Source organism: Bidens hawaiensis, unplaced genomic scaffold (genome assembly GCF_021521415.1).
Source record: "Bidens hawaiensis isolate Kalapana, Puna unplaced genomic scaffold, B.hawaiensis_p1.1 tig00055199_1, whole genome shotgun sequence".
Taxonomy (NCBI): Eukaryota; Viridiplantae; Streptophyta; class Magnoliopsida; order Asterales; family Asteraceae; genus Bidens; species Bidens hawaiensis.
Window position 1 is genome coordinate 16,169 of NW_027499976.1, and position 7,461 is coordinate 23,629.

Here is a 7,461-nt window from a genome sequence, read left to right on the forward strand (position 1 = left end):
ACAAGACATTAACGATGTTGAAACCACATTCGGTATCAAATACCCATGTGTTGCTAGAGACAGTGAAAAGTTCAGTAACGTATATGGAAATGCCTCGAGAAGAGCCTTCACCATTGGCTCTCTTCATCTTAATCTCAGCAAGGTAATCGAGACAGTTTCGCATCCAGTGCCCCATCTTGTTGCATTTGTAGCACTGGCGCTCCTCAAAGGGCAGCGGTGGTGGCTTTGCAACTTTCTTGTTAGTGTTGGTGGCAAACTTGGCAGCAACAGTAACTTTCTTCTTGTCTTTTCCCTTAAAACCCCGATTCTTTGGTTTTGGCTTCTTGATACCAGCAGATCGAATCATCAGAACTTGATTGGTCCTTGAAGGAATGTTCATCTCAGCTGTCTTGAGCATGTTATGAAGCTCCGACGCTGTCTTCACCCAGCCATTCATGTTGAAATTCATTACGAACTGGTCGTAAAATCTGGGGAGAGAGTTGAGGATGAAATCAGCTGCCATCTCATCGGGCAGGGTATAATCAAGTTTCTTGAGCTGATCGATGTGCCCCTTCATCTTAAGAACATGTGCACTAACGGGAGACCCTTCTGCCATCTTGCAACTAATGAGTTGTTTCATGGTGTCGAAACGTTCCACGCCCTTGAGTTGCTCAAGCATCTCATAGGAACCAAAGTCTTCCAAGCCTTTAGCAAGCTCAGAAGTCATTGTGGCTAGCATAATGCAGGAGACATCAGCCGAGTCATCCTTATGCTTCTCAAGAACTTTTCGAGCAGCAGCTGTGTTGATTTCAGGCTCGGTTGGAACAGGTCCATCGAGAACATACATAGCGGCTTAGCCATGGTGAGAACAAGTCTCAAGTTGCGGTTCCATTCGATGAAGTTGTTAACGTTCAGTTTATCCTTCTCAAGGATAGACTTAAGTGCATAGGGTGAGTTTTCGTTTGACGACATCTGATTAATAAAGCAAAAGTAAATATAATTAGTATTTTCGACGTTGCAGTCCTATTATTAACGACCCGATAACATTAATAAAATAGGAGTATGAGAATCTGGCTTCCAGTTATTAAAGGCAGCTGTAGCACACAACATTAATAAGTGGTTAGGCAGACTGACAGCGATTTCCAATTGTGAATAGAGCACAACTCTCGGTTATGAGGCCTATAGAGACAACGATTATCTGTATAGATACGTTTAGCCTCATCTTTGCCCACTTTAAGTCTCCAGACAGCTGTAGCACGTAACAGGAGAGTAAAGTAATAGTTGTCCTAGTACAGTGACGTGTGAAAGGGCCGGATATGTCAACGAAACGCTTTCACCTTGATGGGATAGGCTAAAAAACAAGTGCGGTGCTCTAGCTCTAAAAACTCGAAATTTCGCAGTATGCCTCAAGTGTGACTTGTAGTAGGATTGACATAAACTATTGGTTTTAAATTGGGATTAATTTTATAATTAGCAAATAGAGTAAAATTCAAATTTTACTGTATTTATTATCGGGACAAATTGATGAACCTTTTCATCTCTCAGGACACTTAGTTTTAAATAACCTATTAAAAACTAAGTTTGTCGCGATATGGCTAACCAATTTTAAGTTAATAGAAAAACTATTAAGTTATTAGTTTTAGAAATCAGAACGCTTTTAATTTGCAAAACATAATCGGTTAAAAATTGTTTATTTTTCAAATTTATTTGGTATTAGGTCGGTGATATTATAATCGCATTATAAACAACCAAGCAACCACAATAGCAAATAAAAATATGTAAATCCTTATGGCTAAAAAAAATGATCGGTCTCGCTAGAGCCAATTAGGGAGACCGATCGGGTCAAGGGGTTCACAACACAAAACAACCACAAGGATGGACTTCTTTGTGCATCCCCTCATCTTGTCCGAACTCCCACTAACTCCAAGAAATCCATGAGCTCGTCATCGGTTATCTACGCGTCTTCTTTATTACAAATTTATAATACTAACAATAATTTCCTATTACAAATTTGAACCATCCATATGGCCAAAAGAAAACCGAAAATTAAAATAAAAACCATTTACAACTTTGAACCATCCATATGGCTAAACAACAAGCTCAACAACCAAACACAACCAAACAAGCATAGGTCGGGGCCGGATTTACATATTCAAAATAAATAATATTCGGGTCGTTTTGACTTGGTCAAATAAAATAAATAAAACTTTGACCGAATCCAAAATTACCTGAAAATAAATCTAGATCAAGAAACTTTAAACGATTTAAAGTTTGTGATGTAGATCCAGTTTAAACAAACCGGGATCGAATCGTACGTTGTAACCGCGACTCTGATACCACTGTTGTGTTTCAACGGTGGTTCGGAACAAAACGGTCAAACAATTTTAACCCGTTTTAACATATTATATTCGTTTAAGTAATTATTAACCATTTAATAATTAAAACGAACCAAATAAACGCAGCGGATAATAAGCGAGTAAAACGAACCATAAAACCAAAACCCGAACTCGGATCCGATTACAACATATACGAGTACGATATAAATCAAACAACCATAAATTATAGTTTAGATTTATACCTCGGTTATCAAAATCGGGAAGAACACCGAGATCTAACGAATCGGAGCTAGATGAACGACACAATCAATGAGCTCAAATACTTCCGGTGATGGTTGCAACTCACGAAGAGGGCGGCACGGTAGCAGGTGGCGGCGGCGGGATAACGACAGCAACGAACGGGAGCAGCAAACACGCTCCAGCAGCAGCAGCAACAGTGGCTGGAGCTGCGGAGGTGTGAATCAGCGGCGGCGGTCGGAAAGAACGACAATAGCAGGCGGTGGCGGCGCCGGAATTGGGCGGCGGCGACGGAGGTGCGGTGGTGGTGTGGCTGAGATGGTATAAAACAATAGCAGCAACACTCTAATAATTATATAGTAGCAACAACGTTTGCTGGAGAAGATTAATGGCCGGAAAGCAGGCCGCCGGAAAACCGGGTCGCCGGAAAACGGCGCCGGATTTTGATGATGTTAGGGTTTAGGTTGTAAGGTGATCTTCTTTCTCTCTTGGACATATATTATTATAATATATATATATATATATATATATATATATATATATATATATATATATATATATATATATATATATATATATAGAAGGATAATTAGGGTTTAATCAAAATTAAACCCAACGAGCTTTGAGCCCGTTGATCAACCAAAAGCCATGACCACCATTCTTACTCGTAAATTAATTGTGTCGGCCAAGTTAATGTTTAAGTGAGCTTATAGTTCGTGAATCTCGGTGTAACTCATACCGGGTCATATTTGGGTCGGTCCGCGTTGACTTGACCCGAACCGACCATATATTCCACCATAATGCTTAGTCATGACTTACGTTAACATCTTTGTTGCTAGTATTCGACTATATCCCATCAAAACCAACCAACCAATCAATTTAGCTCTAAATTTGATACTTTCTCAACATTATTGTTTAGCCATATTTAGAGATATTTTCTCATTAGGTTGTTCGAGTACCAACCTTCTTTTATACCACTTGTTATAAGTAGTTTTCAAGGCCCCGTATGGCGCCTCTAGTTGCTTGAGTGCAAGTCGTTCCATCATGCTTATGGACTAGATAGTGAGTAGCCACAACCCCGACCAATGCTACAACAAGACACACCATAACTTATGAATTGAGTGAGAACCATGGTTAGCTAGTAAAACCAAGCGTTGCAAAGCAAACATGCCAATAAGATCGCCAAACATTTGCCATTGTACATTAACCTTAAAAATCAACATTTCTTTATATGATTTAACCACATTGTGTGACTATATAATCTTGAATTTGTTTCTTCTTCAAGAAGATTCGTTTTAGAATTTTATTTAACTCAATTTTTGAAAATTGGGCTCTTTTATAAAAAATGGTGTGATGGTATTTAATAATTGATTCGGAGTTGTTATCGTATTTTACGTTTTCGGACCAAAACACTAAGCTTATTTGCAAACCCCAACTCCAATATACCTACAACATATATACAACTTGAACCAACGTCAGACTTAGCAAGATACACTATGGATTCACACCTTCCCAAACTGGCAGTTACAACCATAAAAGAGCAAAACACCTTATCCAAATTCATCCTCCGTTAAACATAGATCGCAAATTACCGAATTTACCAAAACGCACCTACACCTCAAATTACTAGTAACAAGGTTTCGATCTTGAATTAGCCTCCACACATGTCGAACGAGTTTTAGCGGAACCCATTTGACCAAAATGAACTTTTTTACCCAAGTTTACAAGAATACTTATACTTGATTATTTAAAACGGACGTAACGAATTTAACTCTAAACCTAACTGAAACCTCTTTTTTCCAAAACTAATTGTCTCCACCATAATTGAATTTGAAATTCATGACAATATTTCCAAGTCATTCGTATCCTCATTCAATATTAGCCCTATAGCGTACTTCCCTCAATTGGTTCATTCCAACCTTTTTCAAAATTAAAGAACCTTTCTTTCCGAAATAATTATAAAACAATTTCTCATGCCATTAATATAAAAATTAAGAATGCATGTGAGAGAAATTTTTTGTAATCCATATTTTTTTTAATTAACTGTAACAGTGTAATGAGAAATGTATATTTCTAGTTTTCGAAACGCAAGAAGGTAAAATAATTATAATTTTTGTGATAAAATGATATTTTATGACATTATACGTGGAATTAAAACACTAGAAAAATACAAAAGTGGGTCCCACCCCATGAATGGTTTTGATAACCATCCAAAGTCAGGAGCAGTGTACAAAAAAACCGATCATGTGCACAAAATCAGTAGCAGTTGAGATCTGTTTGACCCTGTAAAACCATGCATCTTTGACTTGTACCCTCATGCATCTTTAACTTGTACCATTTGTCATAAATTATTATTTACACTCTCACCTTAAAATCTTATAAGACCGAGTAAAGCAAATAATAGTAATAATAATAAATAATAATAAAGGAAAATCTTGCAAGATACGTAAACCTGACACTACACATGACCACCCCCATCACACTCTACCCCACTTGTACCTTTTGCTTTGCAACTTGTACCTACCTAATGCATTCATTTTCTTGTACAATTAACCAAAGTAACAAAAACCTTAAATTATATCAACATATTGAAGAAAACCATGATGTTTTTCTTCATACAAAAAAAAAAAAAAAAAAAAAAAGAAAAAACCTTAGTATTATTATGGATTGAACATATAGTCTCCACATTTGCATTTCCAACACATGGGTTTGTAGTTGGAAAGATCATCACTTCTTGAATCAAGTATGTTTTTAGGAGTTGTACTTGATGCTTGCTGAGTTGTGCTAATGAATTTAGGTACAATTGGGACTTGGACTGCCTCACAATGACCACAGTTTACACAATATCTCTTCTCACATCTTGGTGGTCTTGATCCAATCAAAAGATTTCTTCTTTCCATCTACATCAATCCAGTTCAGTCAAATTATTAGTAAGGTGTTAAGTCTTTTTGGTTAGGTTGATTTTGATGAAACACTAAAGAAAACGATAAATCAAACCAGCTAGACTGGTTGAATAGATAGATAGGGACAACAAAAACATCCGAAAGAGGTTTAGTTGGTGGTTTTGGATTTTTTCTTTCTAAAAAATTAGTTTGCCTTAGTTTTTTTTAACTAATCAAATGGTTAAAGAGTATAAAATATATACATAACCATGCATTTAAAACTTAAAAATATATACACTAAACCGTTGGCTCAACACTATTAAAACCGGTTTTTCAAGTCATAAACTTGCTACTTGTCTAGATTATTAATATTTATACCAATTCTTAAGGCCAAACCTTAAATGTAACCAAAAGATACATCCCAAAAGACAAAAGTACTAACATTTAACACTGAGAATTATATGATAAAGTTCTTTGACTTTTGTGGTCCAACTTACAAACTTGGAAGTTAAGTTTTAATAAATAAATTAATATATAATAAATAAATAAAAACAGAGTATAATCTTTTCGAAAGTCTTGTGGCTGACAAAAATGATTACATTTGAAACAAAGCCCATATAATTTGCATATCAAATACACTTTCTGATCAAAATTGAAGATATATCGTTTGCCTCTTTGACTTTTGAGGTCAAATATGCTAAATTTCAACTTCAAATCTGAGACTAAACATACAACCTCTAGACACTTCTTGTTTCAAATGAACCATAGTTTATATCAACCAAGCTAAAGATATTAAAATGTTCAAATTCTACTAGTGTTCCAACCCAATTTTGCATTTTAAAATTCAGATTCTTGACTAAAGAAGTGGGTTGAAAAAACAACAATTAGCAAATGAGTTTCACCTGGGGATTCTTGTCTACTGGCTTGAAATTTGTCTCACCTGCAAGAACATTGAAAGAAAGAAAAGAAGTTCAATTAGGTTGACCACATATACATACATATATAGAGAAAGAGAGTGACCCACAAACCTTGAGGCATAAATCTTGCATGGGTGGAGTTGGAAATCAAGAAAATGATGAATAAAGATTGAATACTGATTGGAAAAGAACAAGTTCCCATTTGAGAAATTGTGGAGAGAGAATTATGAAATTGGTAAAAAGAAGAAACAGTCAGCATTTGTTGTTGAGTTCATTGTTGTTGTTGTAAATCAGTGGGAGTATGAGTGTGCGTGTAAGTGGTTGTAGAAAGAGAGAGATGGTGATGTAAGACAGAAAGAAAAAAAAGCAACATGTGGAAACACCCCTGAAAAAGAGAGAAGCCTCATCACCTTTGTTTTATAGCCCACGCCTCCTTAAAAGAATTTTAATTAATTAATTCTTTCATACAGGTCATCAACATCCGTTTAACTCGTTTATTATGGGTCAGGCTAAACATACTCCCTGATTGCTTGTTATATCCCTCTAGAAAAACGAACTTTCATATTACCCATTTAAATCATATAATTACCAAATTAGCACAAACTTACAAGTTGTGTTTTTTTTTTGTTATGATTTTGAGTTTAAGGTTTGGGGTTTAGGGTTTAGTTTAGGTTTTCGGGTTTGGGGTTCAGGGTTTAGAATTTAGGGTTCGGGTTTAGGGTTTTAGGGTTTTAGAATTTAGGGTTCAGAATTGAACAGGAAGTTTTGAATATGCTAGCATTGTTCTTGTTGCTTCAATCAATGTTCGGTTCTTCCGTTCAGCTACACCATTCTGCTGTGGTACGTATGGAGCACTATATTCTTGGTGGATACCTTTCTAAATACAGAAAAAGTCCAATACACTGTTTTTGAACTCCGTACCATTATCACTTCGAATGCATCTCGCTTTATGTTTATAAAGTGATTCGATCTTAGTGATTAAGTTTTGTACAAGAACCGGTGTCTGATCTTTAGAACTCATAAATAACACCCATTATCAGTCTCGACTAAATAGTACCAGTCTCCAGAAATACTCTCGAACGATTCACAGGACCAAACATATCCATATGA

At 36.0% G+C, this 7,461-nt stretch overlaps 1 long non-coding RNA gene across 1 annotated transcript; it reads right to left on the reverse strand.

Annotated features, from left to right (window-relative positions):
* Positions 1-5,326: 5,326 nt before the first annotated feature.
* On the reverse strand, positions 5,327-6,803 carry LOC143601011 (uncharacterized). The gene is made up of 3 exons (XR_013147579.1): positions 6,463-6,803; positions 6,337-6,374; positions 5,327-5,452 (listed from the first exon to the last, which is right to left on the reverse strand). It is a non-coding gene; the product is annotated as an uncharacterized LOC143601011 (long non-coding RNA).
* Positions 6,804-7,461: the final 658 nt, after the last annotated feature.